Genomic DNA, 24,058 nt, shown 5'->3' with positions numbered 1-24,058 from the left:
TAAATAGAATTTTAAAAATAATACAAACTGTGAATGCATTGTATAAAGTACATAAAACATAATTGTAATATATTAGGAAAGTTCATTGATATTATCATCTATTGGCAATAAATATGTCATGCCCTTTGTTAAGAAAGATAGGATGAGATTTCTCAATGGCTCATTTTAAAGGTCTTCTAAGATCATAACTTTTTCTGAGCTCCATTTAAAAAGGGACAAAATTCTGGGTGACTTGGTAAATGGGGACCATCATGATGCCCTGGTGGGGAATGTGACTTCTCCAACACCTGAAGGCTTCAATGACCTCCTGGTCTTTCTTTCTAGATTGTGTTAGTAGTTCATTGGTTCTTGATATTTACTATATATCCAAAAATCTGATTGAGCAGGTTGGACCTTGGACTTTCTTAGATTTTTAATGCCTTCAGATTCTTCAATTTTTCCTTCTGAGGATTTAAGTAACCCCTGAATTTGTGCTTTTATTTAATCTAATCTTGGTTTAGGAATGGAGCTATTTCTTTTTATTGCTCTATATTGCCTTTTAGCTTGGCAATGCAATGTAGAGTAACAGACCACTAGATGGTGCAGTGGGTTAAGTGTTGGATTTGACAGTCACTAAGCCCTGGACTTGAATTTTGCCTACATGATCCTCACATGTCACTTAATTTCTCAGCCTCAGTTTTCTCACCTGTAAACTGGGGAAATATTAGCAAATGAGATAATGTATGCAAAGTGTTTTGCAAACCTTAAAGCACTGCATATATGTTATCTATTAGTATTATTAGAACAGAAGGTATCATTGACAAAAAGCAGGATGGAGCCCTTGTCTATAACTGGCAAGATCTATTTCCAATTTGCTTATAATTCTATTGTATAATAAAGCATTAAAATCATCAGACCATTTCATTCACATTTGTGGTTTGCCCACTTTTGTGGTTGGTGCCATCTATGCTAAGCATTTCTAGCAGGTGGTGCATATACTGATATTTCTTTTATGTATCTATATCTATAGATACATAGATATTGATATTTATCATGTATTCTGTTGTATCTTGTCTTCTTGTGATACCACACTACAAAGGACCACTGGTCACTCTGCTGTCCTCCATGTCTGACCAATCACCACAAAAGTTCCTGGTGGTGCCATTCTGCAACCGTAAACAGTCCTGTGTATTTCTTAGATTCACAGGAATAGTTACATCTCACTAACTGAGGTACTAATCCCCTTAATGGTATTGTGAGAGCTCACCTGGCCAGCTTTTCAGGATCCCACCAGGCTTTCATAGTTCTCTTAATGGTCTCAACACATACAAAGTCACTACTGGTGACCCTACTTGGTATTCCCTATTTGTTCATTCTTTCTGCCCTGTATGTGAGGGATGGATGATGGGGAGGCTCTGAGGGGGTTATTATTATTTATTTTTGTTGATCCTATGCCATGAGTAAAATATTGCAAACAATATCCATGCATATCTGCCCATTATGCCAAGATCATCTAATTAGGACTCAGCTGAAGTATATGAAGCTTCAGGAAATATTTGAGATTTGCAGAGGTGGGGGTCTTGAGAGTTAATTTTGGGTAAATTTACAGTAATCTGAACCCCTTAGATTGCAAATCAACACCTTGATTAAAAAGATAGGCAGAACTGGAGGGTAGAAGACCCCATCACTCTCTGAGAATCACACAGAGCTTGGTGATTCCCCAGGTCTTTAGTTCAACAGAGCAAAATACTATAAACTCCAGGGTGAGTGCTGAGGCTGGCTCAGAACCTGGTCCTTCTTGTTAAACAGGACAAGAAAAGAGGCTTTCACTCTTACCTGCTGGATAAACTTGTTTGAAAAGAGTCGTGTTCCTTTGACTTTATTAAAAAAAATATCTCTCAGCTAAACTTGAGGCTCACCAGTGTGGCAAACTGCCTATTTGAAAGATGTAAGATAGCATCATCTCTGACTCTTCCTTCTCTTCACATATATGATCAGTTGCCAAGTCCATTTGATTATACTTCTTGTTGAGGGCTGGCTCTGGGGAGTTGGAGGGCTTAGGCCAGCCCGGGTCTTACCTGTAGATTATATTGAGCCCAACAGCTGTGTAAACTCAGGATGTTGGCTCACCACCCCCACCAACCCCCCCCCCCATTCCGTGTCTTGAGAACAGGATACAGGAAGGGAGGAAACGGATAGGACGCAGGAAAGAAAGTAACAGACAAGGTACAAGGAAATTAGGAAATCACTTAATTAGATTTGTGCTTTTCATGGAAAATAATGTTACTATTGCTTGATCCAGTACTATATAAACCTGAGCCCTCAGATTAATAAACGGAGTTTGTTCTTCACTGGTCCCACCTGGCCCGTATTTCTTTTTCTCTTCACACTCTGCCGGCATTAGACAACAGCCATGAACTCATGTGCTCATGGCAATTGCTCACACCCATCCTCCACTTCTCTCCACTTACACTGCCATAGTTTCTGACATTACCTCTTGCCATTAAAGACCCTCCACTTTTCTAATCAACTTTTCCAGCTTTATTTCACATTGTTCCCCTTCTCCTCCCTCTGTATTCCAGCCAAACTAGGCTATTAGCTATTCCTTAAACTCAGTGTATCATTTCCCATCACTGTGTATTTGTGCAAGGCATACACTTATGCCCTCATGTGCACTCTCATCTCATTGCTGCCTCTCAGCATTCTTTGCTTCTTTTTTTTTTTGGCTAGGCAATGGGGTTAAGTGACTTGCCCAGGGTCACACAGCTAGTAAGTGTTACGTGTCTGAGGCCGGATTTGAACTCAGGTCCTCCTGAATCCAGGGCCAGTGCTCTATCCACTGCTCCACCTAGCTGCCCCTCTTTGCTTCTTTTAAGTGCCATTTCATGCACTGTATCTTCACTGAAGTCTTCCCTAATTCCCACAGCTATTGGTGCCCTCTCTTTCCCCAAAATGTCTTATAGCATATTCTTCTATGCACGTGCTATATGCTCCCAGTAGAAGGTAAGTTCTTTGGAAACTGTTTTGTTCTTATCTTTGTCTATCCAGTCCTTGGCCCAATGGAACTCACAGGAATCCCTTCGGAATTTTTTGTCAAAATGAATTGAAAAATGATGTTGCTCAGTTTGGTGCAGTGGAACTCTCTGGATTTGTACCTGAGTTGTACCTGCATCACTTACTACCTCTGCAATTTTGGGCAAAGAGGAGTAGAGAGGAAGAAGGGAAGAAGGTGAAGGGTAGAGGAAAGGTTGTTGTTTGTCCCTCATTCTCAAAGAGGGCCATGATATCAGGAAGATGATGCCATGACCTACAAGTGAATTGGATTTAAGTGAGGGAGGTCTGTACAAAATCATTAGCCTCACTTTCTCCTCTGGAGCCATCTGAGTTCAGTGGCCAGATATAGATCAGGATGACTGGAGGTGGCCCCCAGAGGAAAGGAAGAGAAAGACAGAGAGAACAGGAGAAGCATTCCTGGAGAGCCCTTTATGCTGGGTTCTGCATTGCTTTCTGCTTTAGCCAAGAGCAAGTCTAACCACATCCTCCTGGAACTAGTGAAGTTGTTGTACTTGGGACTGTTTCTTATTTAGTGGGTGAAGGCATAGTGACTCCCATGGGATTTTGTTGGCCACCAAGGAGACTTTAGAGTGTACAGTCCATCATTTAGAAATTAATACATTTACTTCAGGTTACTATTTCTGCAGATAGCTGGCCAAGAGAAATCTTGAGAGCCAAAGTTACATTTAGAAGTCTCAGCCGTGCCTGGAAGCATTCCAAGGGAGAGAGATGACCTACTAGGACCTTTCTTGGTCACATCTGGGATGGACATAAAAGGGTTTTTCTATGTTCTAAGCTTACTCTTTTATTGTGTCTCAACATTAGGTATTCTCAGCTGTATTCCCAATGACCAATGGAGATGAGCAGGACAGAAGAGCAAAGAGGAAATCCAAGCTTCCTCTCTCACAGTGGAAGTAATTTCAGCTGACACACCAGAAAAAAATGTCCTTTCTGCCTTATGCAGGAGTCTGCTTTGTTTGCAAACCTACCTTGGACCTGGGCTTTGCTTGGAGATGAAAACTGTAATGAAATTTTTAGTTGCTTCTCGAAACCCTTTGGGAGTTTCTAGGGAAGCATTCATTTGCCTGTTGAGAAAAGAACATTACACATTGAGACCTATAATCACACTTAGGGGTCCGACCCCCTGCAGATGAGGAAGCTGAGGTCTGTAGATGTTGAGTGATTTGCCCAAGGTAGTAAGTGGTAGAACTAGGATTTTGCCCCAAATACTTTGACTTTAAATCTAGAGCTCTTTCCACTATACCATTCTGCCTGCCTGTCAATGTTGCTTCCTTTTTATTAAAATAAATTTTTATCTTGAATTTAGTAATCACCAACAAACATAAATGTTCCAAAGTTTCTTTCTTTTTGTTTATTAATCTCTTTATGGATTGCCAACAGCACCTGAAATCTAGAAGCTAGCTGGGCCTCCAAAGATGGAGAGAGGTGGTCGTTTATTGGAAAGGTGAGTCCAGATTACTTATCTAAAGTCATGAATATTTTACAACATTAATTGGCACCAAAGTCAGAATCCAGGCAGCATCAAGACATCAGGATCTAGTGAGAAGAGCTATGAGGCTTTCCTGTATGACCAGATGAGAAGGCATTTATCTCTAATTACAAGGGATTGCAGGCCAGCACCGAGTGTAGGAGGTTGGAGTTTGATAATAATATTTCTCCAAGTCCCAGAAATAATAATCAACTCCCATGATACAGGAACACAATAGTACTAAAAGGAAAGGATGAAACAGGACCTAAAAGGTAGAGAAGAGAGTCCAGGAAGCATCAGAATAGGGAAACCTGGAATTCTCTGGACTTTGTGATCTGGAATTAGCTGGGTGGGAGCTCCAGACCTCTCTATTCATTCAGAATTCGATCTGTCCTGAGCCTGTGAACACAGCGCCATAGGATAGTTGGAAGAGGCAAGGCTGGAAGCAATGCCCTCTCTCCTCAGTCCGCTGGGGACCCCAACTTTCTGCAGCTTTAATGTATCCCTTGACTCCTTGGAAAACCAGAGGAAAGCTCTGATTTCCAGGAATATGCATTCTTGCCAGCACTGACCAGCTACTTTTGTATCACAAAATTAAATGTGTGCTCTTCCATTTGGAATAATAGTTTGTTTTTATTCTCAGCAGCTGGAAAACATAAAGGAGAGCCAGGACAGACAGACAAGGTACCTTTTAGTTGTTATTCAGTTGTGTCCAACCCCTGTGACCCTGTGTACTTTGTCCATGGAGTTTTCTCGGCAAAGATACTGGAGTGATTTGTCATTCCTTCCCTAGTGAGTCCATATATTACAGATGAAGAACTGAAGCAAAGGGGTGTTAAGTGACTTGTCCAGGTTCACACAGCTAGTATGTGTCTGAGGCCACATTTGAATTCAGATCTTCCTGACTCCAGGCCCAGTGCTCTACCCACTGTACTGACAAAGTCAGTAGGGAGGCCAAAAGTGTCAGAAGACAGGACAAGATAGGTCTTGATAAGGAGCTCTTGGTTTGGACAGGGCCTTCTGGGGGCAGTGCTCCTAAAGAGTGGACAGGAAGTCTCTCAGGGCTGATGAAGCAAGCATTTCCACTCTTAGACTGTGAGATCCCAGAGATTAGCAACGGGTCCTCCTCCTCAGATTCAATAATAGGAAATTAAAAAAAAAATCTAGCCCCGTTCTCCAAGATATCTTACAAAATATAAACAACCAAAAATTATATTCCTTTGGACAGAGCACCCATGTGTAAGGGTGTGACTCCCCATGTGGACAGAGAGACTAAATGTGATGAAGGAAAAAAGAAGGAAGAGAAGGAGAAGGAAGAAAAAGAGTAAGAGGAGGTGGAGAAGGAGAAGTAGAAAGAATAGCAGCATTGCCCAACTCAAACTGGCAAGTTGGGTCCCCAGAGGGCAGCTACTAATGTTCACAGATTGTTGTTTGTCTTTTGCTCTCAAAAAAGGACCAAGGACATCATAGGGTGATGTCTTGACTTTCATGTGAATTGGTTTTGAGTGAGGTAGAGCTTTGAGAAGTCATTAGCTTCACTCTATTCTCCAGAGTCCAGTGGCAAGGCCAAAGTCAAGACAATTGGTGACGATAAATAGATGACAGACAAGAAGGAAGGATCCAGAACCAGAAGGTGTGGGTCTGAATCTAGGTTGTGCTTCTCTACTCTTACTCTCTTTGTGATCTTGGGCTTTAGTTTTGTCTATTAAAATGGGGAGGGGGTAGATTAGGTGGCCTCTGGTGTCTCTTCCCAATCTAAATCTGAGATCCTATTTTCTCAAGGGGCAACTTGGTGGTGAAGTGGATAGACTTCAGAACAAGAAAGAACTGGGTTTGAATCCTCTGCCATACTGGCTGTGTGACCCTGGCAAGTCACTTAACCCTGCTTGCCTCAGTTTCCTCATTTGTAAAATGTACTAGAGAAGGAAATGGCAAACCACTCCAGTATCATAGCCAAGAAAACTCCAAATGGGGTCGTGATGAGTCAGACACAATTGAAATGACCAAAAGGTCAGTTTTGCTGACTTGCATTGGCAAAGGGAGTTTTTTCATCAGGAGGTCCTTATATGAATAAAAATCATAGGTATTCTTTTCCTTCCCCCTCAAAATTACTTATATCATGGAGTTATTATAAAGACCAAATGGGAGGATGTATGAAAACAAGCAGTAATCCAAGGGCAAAGAAAGAGGGGCTCTTACCAGGAGCTGGTCACCTTCCTCTTCCCCCTCTAGCCCGCCTACCTCTCATATATTAAAGGGTGTCCAAGAGCCCAGCAGACATCTGCTTCAGGGAGCCCTTTTCCTCCTCAACACTAGTTCCCATTGCCCGGTTTCCATCAGGCATTGGGTGCCCCTTTTTAGATATATATACTGTTTCCCCACCTTCACCCCTGCCCATCCCCGTTCCTTCCTGAATTAATACCCAGAGCTCCACTCCAAATTTCAGACCTGTTGTTTCCTTCATGACAGTCATTGTTCAAGGATGTCTTGCCCTGTCATTGTTCTCAAGGTCTATCAGGCCTTACAACCCACCCTGGTCCTCTCTATCTTCCCTGAAGCTGGACTCTCCCTTAATTAGAATGGGAACTTTTGAGAGCAGGTACTTCCTTTCCTTTCTGTTTGGTCACTAGCATTTAACATGATGCTTGACATGTGGTAAGTATTTAATGAATGCTTTTCCATTGCATTCTATGCATTTCAAGCATATAAAGCACTTATAGTAAATATAGATAGTATTAAATATAGATAGTATGTAGATAGCAAGTCACTATCTAAATGTGAGCTGCTCTGATTATCATCAGCATTGAAGAGAAGCTCAAAGAAAATGACACTTTGGGCCTAAATACAGTCAGTGAAATAATGTCATGCAAGTTTTTGGCAAGTTGGGAAGTGCTCCATGAAGTATGAGGACAGTTCTATCAGAAGCAACAGTAATGACCTGAGCTGAGGCAGCCAGACCAAGCCTTCAGAGCCAAAGAGAGAAAGGAACTAAAATAGAAGAATTGATAGCAGGTGAAGTGAACCTGACAGTGGCTTCTTTGTCAGTCTAGAAGGCTCAAATGCTCCTGACCTCATGAATTTTCTGAGCTCCAGATAAACACAACACAAGGACTCCAGATAACAACACTGAGGTCTTCCAGGCACAGATCACATTATCAGAGGTGGATCAAGAGCGTGCTTTTCTCTTTTGTGGCATGAGACACATTTCTTCCTTCTTCCTTCCTTCCTTCCTTCCTTCCTTCCTTCCTTTCTTCCTTCCTTCCTTCATAGTTTCTTGAAAGATGATGTCTAGGCTCTTTTTTTGATCCTGGCTTTCAGGTAGTCCAATAATTTTAAAATTATCTCTCCTGGGTCTATTTTCCAGGTCAGTTGTTTTTCCAGTGAGATATTTCACATTGTCTTCTATTTTTTCATTCTTCTGGTTTTGTTTTAGAATTTCTTGATTTCTCATAAAGTCATTAATTTCCTTTTGCTTCATTCTAATTTTTAAGGAAGTATTTTCTTCAGTGAGCTTTTGGACTTCCTTTTCCACTTGGCCAATTCTGCTTTTTAAGGTATTCTTCTCCTCATTGGCTTTTTGGACCTCTTTTGCCATTTGGGTTAGGATTTTTTTTTTTTAGGCAATTGGGGTTAAGTGACTTGCCCAGGGTCACACACCTAGTTAAGTGTCAGGTGTTTGATCTGAGGCTGGATTTGAACTCAGGTCCTCCTGACTTCAGGGACGGTGCTCTATCCACCGTGCCATCTAGCTGCCCCCTAGGATATTTTTTAAGGTGTTATTTTCTTCAGTATTTTTTTGAGTCTCCTTTAGCAAGCTGTTGACTTGTTTTTCACGATTTTCTTGCTTCACTCTCATTTCTCTTCCTAGTTTTTCCTCTACTTCTCTTATTTGCTTTTCAAAATCTTTTTTGAGCTCTTCCATGGCCTGGGACTGATTTGTATTTTTCTTGGAGGCTTTGGATGTAGGAGCTTTGACTTTGTTGTCTTCTTCTGGTTGTATATTTTGATCTTCTTTGTCACCAAAGTAAGATTCTATGGTCTGACTTTTTTGTGCTATTTGCTCATGTTCCTAGACAGTTACTTGAGTTTTAAACTCTTTGTTAAGGTAGGGGTCTGCTTCCAATGTGGAGAATGTACTGTCACAAGCTTTGGGAGTTTTGTGTAGCTGTTTTCAGAGATACTTCTAGGGACCTGTAAATTTTCAGTTCTTCCAAGGTGGTATGATCAAGGGCAAGGTGTTTACTCCTTTCCTGGCCTGGGCTCTGGTCTACGAGTGACCACAAGCACTCTTTTCTGCCTTGGAACTGTGAGGAGGATTCTCTTTGAACCACCACCATAAGCTCCACCATGCCAGTGCTCCTCCTCATCTCAGGACCACCCAGATCTAAGAATGGGCAAAGCAAGAGAGAATCCTGCCTCAGCACCAGCAAAGAGATCCCTGCAATCCCCCTCTGATCAGCCACTTGATCCCCCTCCCTCTGTGGGCAGAAGCAGTGTTCTTCCCCCCACTAGGGCTGTACCAGGGCTGGGATCAGACCAAACTCTTCTCTCACCCAGTTCTGACAGACCTTTCCTACTGACCAAAGTTGTCTTTGGTGTTTGTAGGTTGAGAAGTCTGGAAACCACCGCAGCTTCCCGTGATTCAATCCCCTGAGGACTGCTCCAGGTTCCCTAAGGCCCAGTCTTTGCCTGTGCAGCCCATGCTGAACTGTGCTGCTCTCCCAGCCCAACACAACAGACCTTTCCCATAAACCACCCAGGTTATCTTGGGCTGGAAATTTGTTTCACTCTGTCTTTTTGTGAGTTCTGCTGCTCTGGAATTTGTTGAGAGACATTTTTTACAGGTATTTGCAGGGGTTTAGGGGACAGCTCAAGCAAGTCACCGCTTTTACTCCGCCATTTTGGCTGTGCCCTCCCTTCCTTCTTTTCTTTCTTTTGTCTGTCCTTTCTCTTCCTTCCCTTCCTCTTTTCCTTCCTTCCTTCCTTCCTTCCTTCCTTCCTTCCTTCCTTCCTTCCTTCCTTCCTTCCTTCCTTCCTTCCTTCCTTCCTTCCTTCCTCTCTCTTTCTTTCTTTGTTTCTCTCTCTCTCTCTTTCCTTATTTCTCTCTCTCTCCCTCTTTCTTTCTTTCTTTCTTTCTTTCTTTCTTTCTTTCTTTCTTTCTTTCTTTCTTTCTTTCTTTCTTTCTTTCTTTCTTTCTTTCTTTCTTTCTTTCTTTCTTTCTTTCTTTTCTTTCTTTCTTTTTCTTTCTTTCTCTTTTTCTTTCTTTCTCTTTTTCTTTCTTTCCTCAGCACTAGTAGTTTCTACCTTGATCTCCACTGTGGGTATTCTTGCAAAGATAATGAATTCCATTTTGGCTTTGTATGGCAGTCTTCATCTTTCCCCTCCTAGCTCTCTAGGCCTTTGTCTCTATCTATATGGGAATAATACAAAATCCAATCCACTCTTTTTGGGACCCAGTAAGATTAAATAACAAATTTACCTTATATTAAGGTCTGAGGCATTCCTAGTTTTGTAACTTGCTTTACTGGAAATCTCTGTACTTTCAGAATTGTAAAATCTTCATTCATTCATTCATTCATTCAACAAATAATCATTCAGCATCCCTTCTGTGCCCAGCACCAATCAAAGAAGCATAAGATCTGGCTCCAGCCTGCAGAAAATTATAATCTAGTTGAAGATCTAAGCCATACACATATTAAGCCTTTAAGTAATAAGGGGTAGCAGAGATTCAGGTGTCATAGGTGGCTAGGGAAAAGGGAAAATGGCATGGGCTGAAGTAATCCAGAAACCTCATGGAAGAGATGGGGCTTGAATTAAATGTGAAGGATAAGTAAGGTCTGGATCAGTAGAGAGGAAAAGTGGAGGATACTCTGGTAAGCATTGAGAGAGAGCAAAAAGAAGCATAAACAAAGGTTTCAAGGCATAAATTAGCATAACATACGCAGGCAACAGTGAGGAGAATAATCTATAGAGATTTGGCAATAGTAGAAAATAAGGTCAGACATGTAAGTTAAGGCAGGGTAGTAATAAATAATCAACGCTTAGATTTATATAGTGCTTTGAAGTTTAAAAATATTTTTATTACAACAGTTCTATTCAGTAGGTCGTACAAGTATCATTCTCCCAATTTATGAAGAAACTGAGGCACAGAGAGTTTACAGGAATTGCCTGTGTGTGTGTGTGTGTGTGTGTGTGTGTGTGTGTGTGTGTGTGTATAGTAAGTGGCAGGGTCAAGATTCAAATCTGTGTTTTCAGATGTCCACTCAGTGCCCTTCTAGAACTCTGAGTTCTAGGCTAACAGTAGGAACTCTCCAACTAGAGGAACTTCAAAAACCCAAAAAACTAAAGGATGGATCAATTGATCACAAAACTATAAATACTGGTATAAGCCAACCACGTGTGGTGAATTTGGATAATTCTTTGTCTAATTCAACACCTGGTTAATTGCCTTGTACAGTTGTTAGTCCTTTGTTTTTGAAGAGGACCAATGACATCATGGGATGATGTTTTGACTCCTTTGTGAGGTGGATTTAAGCGAGGCAGAGTTGCACAGAGTTGTCAGACTCTCTCTTCCAGAGCCATCGAAGTCCAGTGGCAAGACAAAAGTCAGGACAACTGGCAATGGCCCTGGATGCAGTGAATGACCAAGCTCTAAGTGCTCTAAGGCTCCTGGTTCAGCCTCCTTCTTGGCCATTGGAATAAATTGTTCTTATCTGCCCATTCTACCAGAGGGAGTCTTCACATATTTGGGGTAGGCATCCCCCTAACTCACTTATGGACCTGTTGATTACCCTCAACTTGGTTTAGCCCATCTGCCAAGATGGTTTATTGGAGTGGCCACTGTACCTGCTAGAGCCTTTTGGAGTCACAAGTACTGAACTACTGAAGCCCAAAGCTCAGAGACAGTCTTTTGTCACTATTATCTCCTCTTGAATTTTGCTTTGATTTTTTGATTTGAATCAACTTCTTCAGACCCCCCTACGTCCCATCTGTTTGGCTCCATTATTGTCTAACTCTTGGACTTAGCTTGTTCACAGTGAAGATCTGACCCCCAACTGAGCAATGATTTTTCAGCCGCGGCTCCATTACTATCCTGTACCCTGAACTGGGGAGGTTCAATCAGAACCTTGCACATTTCCACCATTTAAGACCTTGATGGTCCTGACCCTGGCCCCATTATGAAGTCCTAGGTAACTGCTGTCAAATGGAAGGTGTTCCTTGTATCCATGATATCTAAAAACAAAATTAAATTAGTGGCAAAATTGTATGACAGTCAAAATCACAAAGACAGGATCATGTACTTTGTCAATTAGGGAGACTACTAATATTTAGAGTATGGTGAAAATAACAATTGTTGTTCAACACATTTAATAATGACACAGACATTTAGGCTTTGTGGTTCAGTAAAAAGAGCACAGGATATAGAATCTGATATCCAGGATTCAAATCCTGACCTTCCCATTTACTACCTTGTGTAAATTATTTTGCTTCTCAAGACCTCAGTTTCCCTATCCATAAAATGATGAGATTGTAACTTCAAAAAATTCCTTTTAATTCTAAACCCTACAAAGATTAGCAAAGATACTGGAGTGCTTTGCCAATTTCTTCTCCAGCTCATTTTACAGATGAGGAAACTGAGGTCAACAAGGTTAAGTGACTTACTCAGGGTCACACAGGTAGTAAGTATCTGAGATAGGATTTGAACTGAGGTTTTCATGATTCCAGGCCTGGTTCTCAATCTAGTGAGCCACTCAGCTGCCCATTAGGGTTAAGCTGAAGCTACTTTTTTTATGGAAGTATTGCACAGACAGCCCCAGTGAGGGTCTTGGGTATTCACTCTCAAAATGCAGATTCTAGTCCTAATTGTGTTGTCAGCTGACCATGTGAATTTGGATAATTCTCAACCTTCCTGAGTCTCTATTCTATCATCTCTAAAATGGGAATAATAAAGTCATTTTATTCTAAGGGAACTCTGTATGTTGGAGACATATAGAAAAGTAAAAAAAAAGATTATGCAGGGGTGAGGGAAATATTAATTTTCTCAGTATTGTTACATTGGAGTCCTTCAATATCTCATTGTAGCATGAAGGCAGCCTTGGGTTCTCAAAGACTATACAAATAGAACACTAGCTCTAGTGGGCTTTGGTGATGGTCTTTTCAGCTGTCATCCAAGAAGGAGCCCAGTTAAATTCTGAGAAGCCCATGGGTCCGGCTGGCCAATAGGTGTTAAATTTTTTTGGACCTAGGATTTCACAAAGAATGTCAACTAATAAAAGGGTTGGGATCTGCAGTGGTGTACAGGTGTGTCTGGGATGTACTTCTAAATGTTTAACAGCTGGCTCTCCAGGAAAAAAAAAGTATGCACGACACACTTTTAAGTTTAAACTGAATTATTACTATTTTCTCCCTTATTTGCTTATTTTTAAAAAAAATTTATTTTTAGTTTTCAACATTCACTTCCACAAGATTTTGAATTCCAAATTTTCTCCCCATCTCTGCCCTCCCCCCACCCCAAGATGGTGTACATCCTGATTTCCCTTTCCCCAAATCTGCCCTCCTTTCTTTCACCTCCACCTTCTTTTATCACCTTCCACATCTATTTTCCTGTAGGGTAAGATAGATTTCTAAACCCCATTGCCTGTGTATCTTATTTCCCAGTTATATGTAAAAACAATTTTAATGTTCATTTTTAAAACTTTGAGTTTCAAATTCTCTCCCTTCCCCTCTCCCTACCCACCTTCATTGAGAAGGCAAGCAGTTCGATATAGGTTATACATGTGTAGTCATGCAAAACACTTCCATAATAGTCATGTTGTGAAAGACTAATTATATTTCCCTTCATCCTATCCCACCTCCCCACCCCCATTTATTCTACTCTCTCTTTTGACATGATGGGGAAAAGAAGGCAAGTATTTATTCCTCAATACCTTCCTTTTAATGTCCAGGGTAAATTTCAATATTATTTACTTTTTTCATGTGGTGTCTCCCTCTAATTTTCTACTTTCTGCCATTTGATTAGGTAGTGAATTCACTGTCTATAGATGTATTTAAGCAAAGACTGGATAATCATCTCTCAAGAAAGCTTCAGAATAGATTTCCACCCTGGGAGGTTGTACTAAACCTCTAAGATGCCTTCTGAGTCTGAAATAATATTGATTTATTTTTAAGAATCTAACCACTAAATCCTTAGGGCTGAGGATTTCCTGCTGAACTATCACCCAAATTAAGCTTCTCTCAAAAAAATGTATAGTAAATCAGCTCCAACCAGAATTACCTTTCCCTGAAATTTCATTTCATCAGCTGATATTATAACAAAATCAAAATGATTGCTTCACAAAGGTAAGATGTCATTTCACAGTTGGAGTGCCTCAGTTAAGAGAAACTTTATCTTAAGGAGGCCTTTGAGTTTTGAGAAAAATTAGAAGCAATGGGAATATATTAGAGAGTAGACTACCGAAATTAAATTTGATTTTATGGAACCTCAGTATCACTTTCAGATACTGTCAAATTTAAGTAGGTTGCTCAAAAACAAAAAACTTAAATAATAAAAAGACCAAGTGACATGATGGAATTGGGAGCCTGAGGAGGAAAATGGCCAGTTGAATTTTTGAAAAAATTTTTTGGCATGTTTGCTCCTAACATTTCTTGAGTGTTTTAGGGTTCTACAGTAAGCAAATTGCCACCTCTTTCAAACCTGCTGTACAAGTTATCTTTTAGCAGATAAAAGTAGTTGTCATTCGGCTCCTATTTTTTCCCTAGATGTAGGATCTCATCCCCCAGGAAGACTTTGACTTAAACTCGCATTCACTGAACATTGAGGAATAGTGATTATTATTCAGGGACCCAAGGGGATTGGTTTTTCAGAATCCATATAATTCTACATAATGTGTTTCTTTGTATTTAAACTACTGAGTGCCAAAAACTCTTTCATGCTTAACGTTCTCATCACTATATTTCAAAACATACTCAGTCTGTAGTGGAGGATTTGTGCCTGGGATTACAAATGAGTGGTGCTCCAGTTCAGAGAATATTTTTAATTCTAAGGTTCAATGATTTGAAAAAATAAAGTTAGTTTCTGTTGGAGCTGATTTACTTTACTTTTTTTTTTTGGAGAGGAGAAGCTTAATTTGGTTGGCAGTACAGCAGAAAAATATATTTGGTTTCCATTCAGGACTCTGAAAAAAATGGTGCTAATTATTCTTGGTTTGGGTTCGTGATTTAATTTGGATCAAGTTCCAGATATGTGGTACACAGTATCACAACATATAAAAGCAAGAGATAGGGGCAAGGAGCAGAGTAGTAATTTTAGATAACAACTAAAAGATCAGTGTTTCTTTTCTCTTTTGACCATTTGTAAGAATAAACAGTGACCATTTCAGGTTTTATTCATTAGATCAACCATAGTAGTTGATGATTTTAGTCACCTGCTCCCTCCCCACCACATTTGATAAGGTACACACAGTCTAGTCAAAAGAAGCTTGGATTTGAAATCCAAAGTCATGAGTCTTTACAGCACTACCATTTACTAGATGTAAGATTTTGGGAAACTACTCTTCAATCCTCCGATTTCCTTATTAGTAAAATGAAGAGTATTTGTACCATTGGGGTTGTTGTTGAAGAGCAGCAGCTAGTATGTATTATGCATACCTCTTGTCTCCTTCTCTGTACAAAGATGCCCAGAAAAGTTACCCAAGGCACTCTTTGTATTGGCATCTATTGAAAACCATAACTCAAGCTCTCACTGATGTGCTCACTTTTACCAGTCAACCAAAGCTTAAGTGAGTTGATTCATCCCAAACAATGGACATCTAATCAAACAGCATAACATATAAAATTACAAAAAAGATCATGCCTCCCTTCCTTCTACACACTCGGGATACTCTCAGATTAGCATACTGCCATTGAGAGAGGTCAAATACCGAGAGGACATGTGTGAATAGGGAACACGAATGGAGGGCATGCATGTAGGAACATGTATGACCATGGAACATTAGTTAAAAGGCATACTGCAGGAACCTATGTACCAGGATACTCCCATGGGCAGGGTGTCACACTTCTGACACTAAAGAATTCCTGATGTCATGCAGTGATGTTGTGCTGTTCACTGCTCTTCTCTCTGCTGGGGGTTGTATTTCCATGTTACACTGTGTATCATGTTGTGGCTGTCAGGCTTGGTCACTGAGCTGCTCTCTGCTACCAGCTACATGACTTCTGTTCCTCAAGATCATCTTCTTGCTATCTACTTCTATCTACTAAGGTGTGGTAACTAGAAAGCCTCTCTCCTTTATAAGAGAAGGATGAGCTAGGAGGGCTAAGAATCACTACACCTTTCTAAGGGAATCATGGTAAAGGCAGCAGTCCAAGTGTCCATAGACGAAGATTGCCTATTATTTTGATCATGTCTGGTGTTAATTTTGAAACCATAGTCCCACACAACTACGTAATTTTGGGTTAGATAATTCCTCATAGCTCATGTCTAACTACTGACAGGGATCTTGTTCCCCTCCTCCCAAATGGGAATTTTGCTAAAGAAATCACATAGGAGCTATAGGAGCTACAAAACATACTCCATTTCCAAGATCCTCCCCATTGACATGCAAATGGGTTGAAGAACAAGAACTAAGTAAGGAGGGTAAGTCAGGTATTTTGTAAATATAAAACACTACATAATGTTGTACATTTTTGTTAGAGAACAAAGAGATTTTCTTTGATGTTGGTCCCAGGCCAAAAGTCATGTCTGCTCTATTTCATTCATTCATTAACTAGAAAATGGAACCGAGTGATACTTTTTCCTCAGATGGAAGACTAGAAAATTTGGCAGAACAACACCTGCCATCTTAGACATAGGTGGTCTTGGAAGGTCCCACTGAAGGTCCTTGCTCTACTGACCACAGTCTTACCAGACCTATACAATTACAACATTTCTAGAGGTATATTCTAGGAAATTCTATATATTTTTAATAAATATTTTCTTTAAGAATCTTCTTTTTCTTTTTCTTTTTTTTTTTTTGGTGAGGCAAATGGAGCTAAGTGACTTGCCCAGAGTCACACACAGCTAGTGAGTGTTGTGTGTCTGAGGCCGGATTTGAAGTCAGGTCCTGCTGACTCCAGGACTGGTGCTCTATCCACTGTGCCACCTAGCTGCCCTTTCTTTAAGAATCTTTAAGACATCTGTGGCAAAAAAATAATGTGGAAGAGTTTGTAGATTGGTGACAGTGATATCCATTTATTTACTCTAAATGGACAAGGGAATCAACTCTATTGTTTTAGTTTTCAGTCAATTTATTATCAGGTGCTATGAGTGCCTGCATCCATGGCGGTGGTCTGATGCCAGCAGAGTGTGAAGAGAGAAAGAGTCACGGGCCAGGTAGGAGATGTGAAGAACAAACTCCATTTATTGATCTGAGGGCTCAAGCTTATATAGTACTGGATGAAGCAATAGTAACATTATTTTCTAAGAAAAGCATAAACCTAATTAAGTGACTTCCTTACTTTCTTGTACCTTGTCTATTACTTTCTTTCCTCCATCCTGTCCTGTACCCTATTCATTTCCTCCCTTCCTGCATCCTGTTCTCAAGAGACGGAACAGGGGGGTGGTGAGCCAACATTCTGAGTTTCACAGCTGTCGGGCTTAGTACAAACTACAGGTAAGACCCGGGCTGGCATAAGCACTCCAACTCTCCAGGGCCGGCCCTCTACAATCAGGTATGTGTTTGATTGATATTCTTATCTCTCAGAGGTAATTCATTTGCCCCAAGTGGCAAATTCCAATTCCTTGATTCCTGCACCTCCATTTTGGCATCTAGCCTACCAAGCTTGGAACCAGTGAGGTCCTGAAGCAAAATAAGGACATGCAGTGAAGTTTGTCTTTGGTTCAAGCATTTCTCTATGATCTCATATGCACATTTGAGTGTGAGCCTTTAGAACAGTGGGGTTTTTTTTTGTTCCTTAAATTCTATTTTTTATGACTACAGTTAGGGAAATCCAGTAGGGCCTGGTCATTTTACATCTGCTCCCACATGGTGCTGACCTCTAAGAAGGCAGCCAAAAGGCAGTTGGGCTATATTGGTGTCTCCTGCTGAGGCTACATACTGTTCACCCTGGAACAGGGACACTGTTCATTGGGAAAGTAAATCTGCAATGATAGAACAACTCAAATACAGCCCAGCCTGCTCTCCATAAAGGTAGTTGTCTGAGACAGTGCCACGTCCCTTTAGGCGCGTGTTTGAGATGTTATACTAATTAACGTAATACCTTCCAAACATGATTGACACAACAGGAAAGAACAACCTGCTCTGATGTAGCTGTGAGATCATTTAAAAATATCCTCATTATGCTTCTGTTGCTTCTAGATAATGGTTATAAACTTTAATAAGTTGGCTCTGATTGAGAAAAATGGCTCTTTTGGCCAGGACTCTGAGTTCTGGTTGTTTCCAATTTTTATTCTGTTACTGCTCTTACTTTTTATCTACTTTAAATGGACCCTGTGTTTGGGCAGGACTAGGAGCCATGTAACTAACTTTCATGCTGTTACTTCATTGCACCCCTTGTTCACTGACAATGACAGAGAAATGGAGACAGTATGGTTCAGTGACAAGAGGAAAGATTTTGTAGTCAGAGGACCTGGATTCAAAGGGCAACTCTGATATTATATGAATGACCTTGGGCAAGTCATTATAGAATACTATGCTAAGTGCTGGGGAAGATAAAAAAAAAGACAGAGATATAATGTTGAGACAAGAGGCCCCTTATGGATCTTACAGTCTAATAGAAGAGGATAAGGACAAGATATCAAATAAATAAATATGATACACAGTATTTCATGAAAAATGTATTGGGAAATTGGCAAACAGTGATAAAGTCCTATGAGATTTCAGGAGTGAAATTGTTGGCAGGATGGGAGGAGGCAGTTAGAGGGATAAGAATTACTAAAATTCTCTGAATCTCTTTCCTCAATCCTAAAACACAAATAATAATGTTTGTACTACTCAAGGTTGTTGTAGGAGCCTAATGAGATAATGTGTATGTAGCATGGTTTGTAGAATTCCTTGCTCACCCACGAAGGTGCCAGAATAACTATCCCTGGTTCAATGTATTCTCTAAGTCCATGTACACTTAAAACAATAGCTCAGAAGCCCCACTGATGTGCTTACTTTTTTCTAGACATCAAAAGACACATTTATTTACTCAAAGGACCATCATTTGACTAAATGAATGAATGAAAAAGTCAAACGCTATGTACAAAACACTGTGAGCATTGGGGATACAAATAGAAAAGCAAGATAGTCCCTGTGCTCAAGGAGCTCCCATTCTAATTGAGGGAGACAACAAATATTAAATAGAGTAGCATTATAAGAGATTTGTGATAGGACACCTTCTCCCACCGCACATAGATCATACTCTCTCGTGAATATTCATGCTGCAGATGGGGAGAGTGAGCATTTATGAGAAGCATGCATGAGGGGATAATATGTGTGGACAGGCAATTCGTGACTCTGATGCTGCAGGATACAGGATGCTTTTTGGTAAATATCACATTGCCATCAGTAGGTCTGTTCTACATAGTCTCTGATAACACATGACTCTGTTGAGCTCACTGGGACGGCTCCTCACTACGGGCCTTAGAAGAACCACAGGTTAACATTTGGTTTTTGTCCTTTGTCTGGGCTAGAGGATGAAGTGGTTTTTTTTTTTAAATTACAGAGAACTATCTAGGATTCAGAGAATCTAGCGCACTCCTAGGATCCTCTCTGATTTGGATGTAAATAAATTTCAGTTAGAACAAAAAATAGCCTAAGGAGGCAAGGTCAGTATTCTACATCCACTTAGCCCAAATTCCTATCTTTGTTATGTATATCTGAGTGCAGCTGAGTAAAATCTGAGTGTTTTAGTGTGGTATTTTGACCAGTTAAAGCCTGAATTTCATATATATATATATATATATATATATATATATATATATATGTGCACACACACACACATATATATGTATATATATGTACACACACATACACACATATATATACACACATATATACATACATGTATATACACACTTATATGTGTGTATACACACATATGATGTGCTTTATAATTATAAAGTTGCACATATGTATTTCCCATTCTTATCATCTCTTCTCAGCATGATATTGTGGAAAGAGAAAGCCAAAGAGTTGGGAAGCTCACGGTGGTCTCAACCATCAGTAACTAGCTATATGATTTTAGGTAAATGATTGAGGTAGATAAGTTATTTTATCAAATAAGGATAATTAATGTAAGGCAACATGAGAAAGTTCTGGATGTGGAGTCAGTCAGTCAACAAATAATTATCAAGGTTTAGCACATGAATATTAAGAAAGGCAAAAGCAGTGCCTGCCTTTGAGTTTTTAATAGCAGTGACAACATGCAAGCAATTATGTAGATGGGAGGTAACGTCAGAGGGAAGACACAAGTGTCCCAGGAAAGGCCTCTTGTAGGAGGTGGGATGTGAGCTACCAATTGTATTCATAAGCAAGTCACTTTAAGGCCTCAGAGTATCTGCTGTAAGTGGAAATAGTGGTTCTTGAAGTGTCTACCTCCCAGATACAGCTGCACCTAGATCATGGGTCTAGAATCTCAGTGTATAGGTACACCCAACTCGAGCATTGCCATTGGCCATTCAGCAGAAGGGAAAGAGCCAGTGGTAAAGCTCACCCCAGGATATGTTACCACACCTGGCTCCCATTCTATGCCTGCCTATGCTTACAGGGTAAGGGAGACACTGTAGCATCTTTGAAGTGTTATAGACAATTGAGCTGTCCCAGCATTTCCATGGCATTGTTATAAGGATCAAGTGAACTAATAGATCTGTTAGACCTTTGAAAATGTGGCAGTGCCATCCAAATGAGAGGTGGTGTCTTTTTCTAGACAGCTTTCTGTAACTCTTTTCACGTACTTCAATTGCCTTTCACTTGACAAGCATTATATTAATAGGCAAATGCAGGTTGGGGAATCTGGAATTTGACATTAAGAAAATGATTATCTTCAGTAAAGGCATCTTGGAAAATCAAATAAAGGAAACACGAGCCTAATTCTCTTCTGCTATGCCTTCCCTCTTCTATTAGAAATTGCTATTGTAGTTAAATACAGGCCTGCCATAGTAAGGCCAACACATGGGCAAATTGCCTAGCAGATGGTACAACCTGATACCAGAGTCAAGAGCCAATACAACAAGCAGCCTTCTTCCGTTCATTTCCTGAGTCAAACTGTCCAAGGTAATTGTGGGATTGCATGAATTGCTGGAACCTTTCCACTCCTGACAAATGCCAAAAGCTTCCTTCTGCATCTAGCACTAGAGAGACGAAATTCTGCTCATATTGCTTTCCCCCTCAAATTTCCCTGGTTGAGAAGGGAGCCCTAGAGCATGAAGGCAATCAGGATCTGCCTAAATTCAATCATCCCAGAAGGTGGAGGAGTAATTCTAGGGCAGGGAAGCTTAACCTGGGGCCATGAACTTTACAATTTTTTTTTGGCAAATATATTCTATTATTGATTTCCTTTGCAATCCTATGCATTTTGTTTTGGGCACTTACAAATATTATTCTGAAAAGGGGTCCTTAGACTTCACTAGACTGCCAAAATCTATCATAGACTTAGGGTCTGTGATACAAGAAAATTAATAATAATTATATATGTGTGTGTGTGTATAGTATGTATGTATATATACATATATTGTATATATGTATGTATGTATATTTGTGTCTAATGGTAGCCATCTCTAGGGCACGGGGAGAGGGAGGGAAGAAAAAAGGGAAAAAAAAGAAATTCACATGATAATTACACATTTAAAAGGAGTAGCATTTGTTAAACATAGATCTCAAGTTGAAAAACCTGGCTTCAAAACCTGACTCCAATGCCTACCTCTATGACCTTGGACATGTCACTTAATCTCTTGGTCTCATTTTCCTCATCTGTAAAATTGAGGGAGGGCTGGACTTGATGGTCTTTGGTGTCCCTGACCTCTCTAGAGCTATGCCCCTGTGGTTCAGGCACTGGGTAAGGCTCTGGGGTTAGGCATAGAAAGAATGAAACAATTTCTGTTTTCAAAGAGCTTTTCAAATATCACAATAATTACTGACATTTGGGTAATACTTTACAACAACCCTGTGAAATAATTAGTACAAGTATTATTATTATTCTTATTTTACTTACATATGTATATACATTATATATATAAAATATGCATGCAATAATATATATATTATACAACTACACACACGCATGCACGCATGCTCGCATGCAGGCATGCATGCAGGCACACACACACACACACACACACACACACATACACACACACATGCAGGCATGCACAATAATAGCTTCCAGCCCAAGCCTCACTTGGTCATTGTTTGGATTTTGATGGCTCAGAGTGAGCATAAATAGCAATTGTTTCTGTTTTGGCCAGAAACCCTGAGGGTCTTCTCTTCCCTGATTGATTTTTTTTGACCAGGTGAAAGAGGGCATTCTCTGTCTCATTTCTTACCTGGCCTTAATCACTGAATGGGTGTTGCCTCAGACAAACTGAGATCTGGGAATAGATCTTAGCTTAAAAAGGCCAAGGTCTCCCACTGCATCGGCACCATCTCTAGTCATCCTGACTCATGTCCCCAGATGGCTCTAGAGGAGAAAATGAGGCTGGTGACTTTGCACAGCCCTGCCTCACTTAAATCCAATTCACTTCCAAGTCAAGACATCACCTTCCTTATGTCATTGCTTCTCTTTGAGAGCAAAGGACAAACAACAACAGGAATAATAAGTCGTATATAATAGATTTGTAGTTTCATGTGCAATCATCTTTTTAAAAATTATGTTATGGAATTGCTTGCTTTTTTACATAAATTAAAAAGAAAATAAAAAAAAACCCTGACCCAGAGTTATATGCACAGTGAGCTACCTTTTAACTCATGAATAGGGTCACCTCTGAGGACAATATATTAAACAAGATCTTAGTTTAGCTAATAGCCTTGACAACCAGAAGTCAGCATGTATAAACCTAAATGTCATTTGACATATCATTAAAAGGACCCCATGTCACTTGGGGTTAAAATAAGGTTCGGTCCCTTTGGTGTTCAGTTCCAGCACAGCACAGTGGAATTCGTGTCTTACTGCTTATACTTCTGCAGCTGACCCTTGCTCAGAGCTCAGGCTGGCATCATTTCCTCCCAGGGTGGACTGAAAAATGTGTTAGTCTGGACTTTATCTCTGAGAAACCCTTTTAGCTAGGTTCTGAAGACCTGCAGAGCTCTCTCCAAAAGCCTCTAACATTCGCATTTGATGTATTAGCTTCAAACTACATTTCTTAGGGACGTTTTTAGTTTCTATTATCTCTAAGGGAAACATGGTAGAGAATCCTACTTTTGGAGTCAGAGGACATGGGTTTGAATCTTGGTTCTGCTACTTACTGGCTGTGTGACCTTGGACAAATTGTATAACTTCTCTGAAGCCCAGCTGTAAAAAGAAAAGGTTGAGTTAAATGATTTCTATGGTCCCCTATCGCTCTATATGCTATGGATCTAAGTCAGAGGTGAATGCTGGACTTCACAAAAGATTCTGAAACTTTTGATAGCAGGTGGCTGATGTAACTGCTGATTAGCCAAGAATGTCCAAATTCCTCCAGAAGCAAAATGGTTAAAAGTAATTGTGGAGAATTGTTAATTGGAGAGGGAAATAAGATAATTAGTAGGATAATAAGAGGTTTGGGGGTATGTGTTACAGAGGAGGCATCTGGGATGTCTGTTAAAAAAAAAATGAGTTCCTGAGGCTGTACTGGAGGAAGTCTGTGTGTATGTGCACATATATGTTTGTGTGTGTGTTTTAAACAAGAAGAAGTTAGAGGCTAACAATGGACTTCCTTTTTTTCTCTGGAGTGCCTGGAAGCCCTCTGTTCTAGTAGCTCAATTAGCCAATGGTGTGTGTGAGCTGAAGAATCCTTTAAAGTTCCTAGAAAGTTACTAGAATTGTCTCATGGGGGACAATTGATCAATCACCAAATATTTAGTAGGTATTTGCTTTGTGCCAGACACCATACTATGAACTAAAGGTACAGGTGTACTCTAGGACATGTGTTTTCCCAGGTTCTCTCTCTCCTTTGGCAGGGCTTGGCTTGCTCATCCCATCTACAACAACTTCTAACATGCAGAAGTGATGCTTCCAGATGGGTTACTGCTACCACCACAATCACGTGGGTGCTGCTCAAATTCTCTCGGGGTCCTTGGGGCAACCCTGGTGTGTGTGTGTGGAGGGGAGGGAAATATATTTTTACAATACTACACTAAAGCCCCTGAGCTCTCGCTGATGTGCTTCCCATTTATACAAAATCAATCACAATGACACCACTGACTCCTAAGTATGGGATATTTACTAAAAAGAAGGGCAAGAGCAAGAATAATCGTAACATTTATTTATTGGAAGGCAAGCCTTACCAACTCTAGCCAGATCCTCACTTCCTCTAACTATCCAGAGCAACTCAAAGATTAAAACAGAATGAAAGAATCTCAG

This window comes from Phascolarctos cinereus, unplaced genomic scaffold, assembly GCF_003287225.1.
Source record: "Phascolarctos cinereus isolate Bilbo 61053 unplaced genomic scaffold, phaCin_HiC Scaffold_2;HRSCAF=192, whole genome shotgun sequence".
Taxonomy (NCBI): domain Eukaryota; kingdom Metazoa; phylum Chordata; class Mammalia; order Diprotodontia; family Phascolarctidae; genus Phascolarctos; species Phascolarctos cinereus.
Note: the sequence above shows the minus strand (reverse complement) of the source record.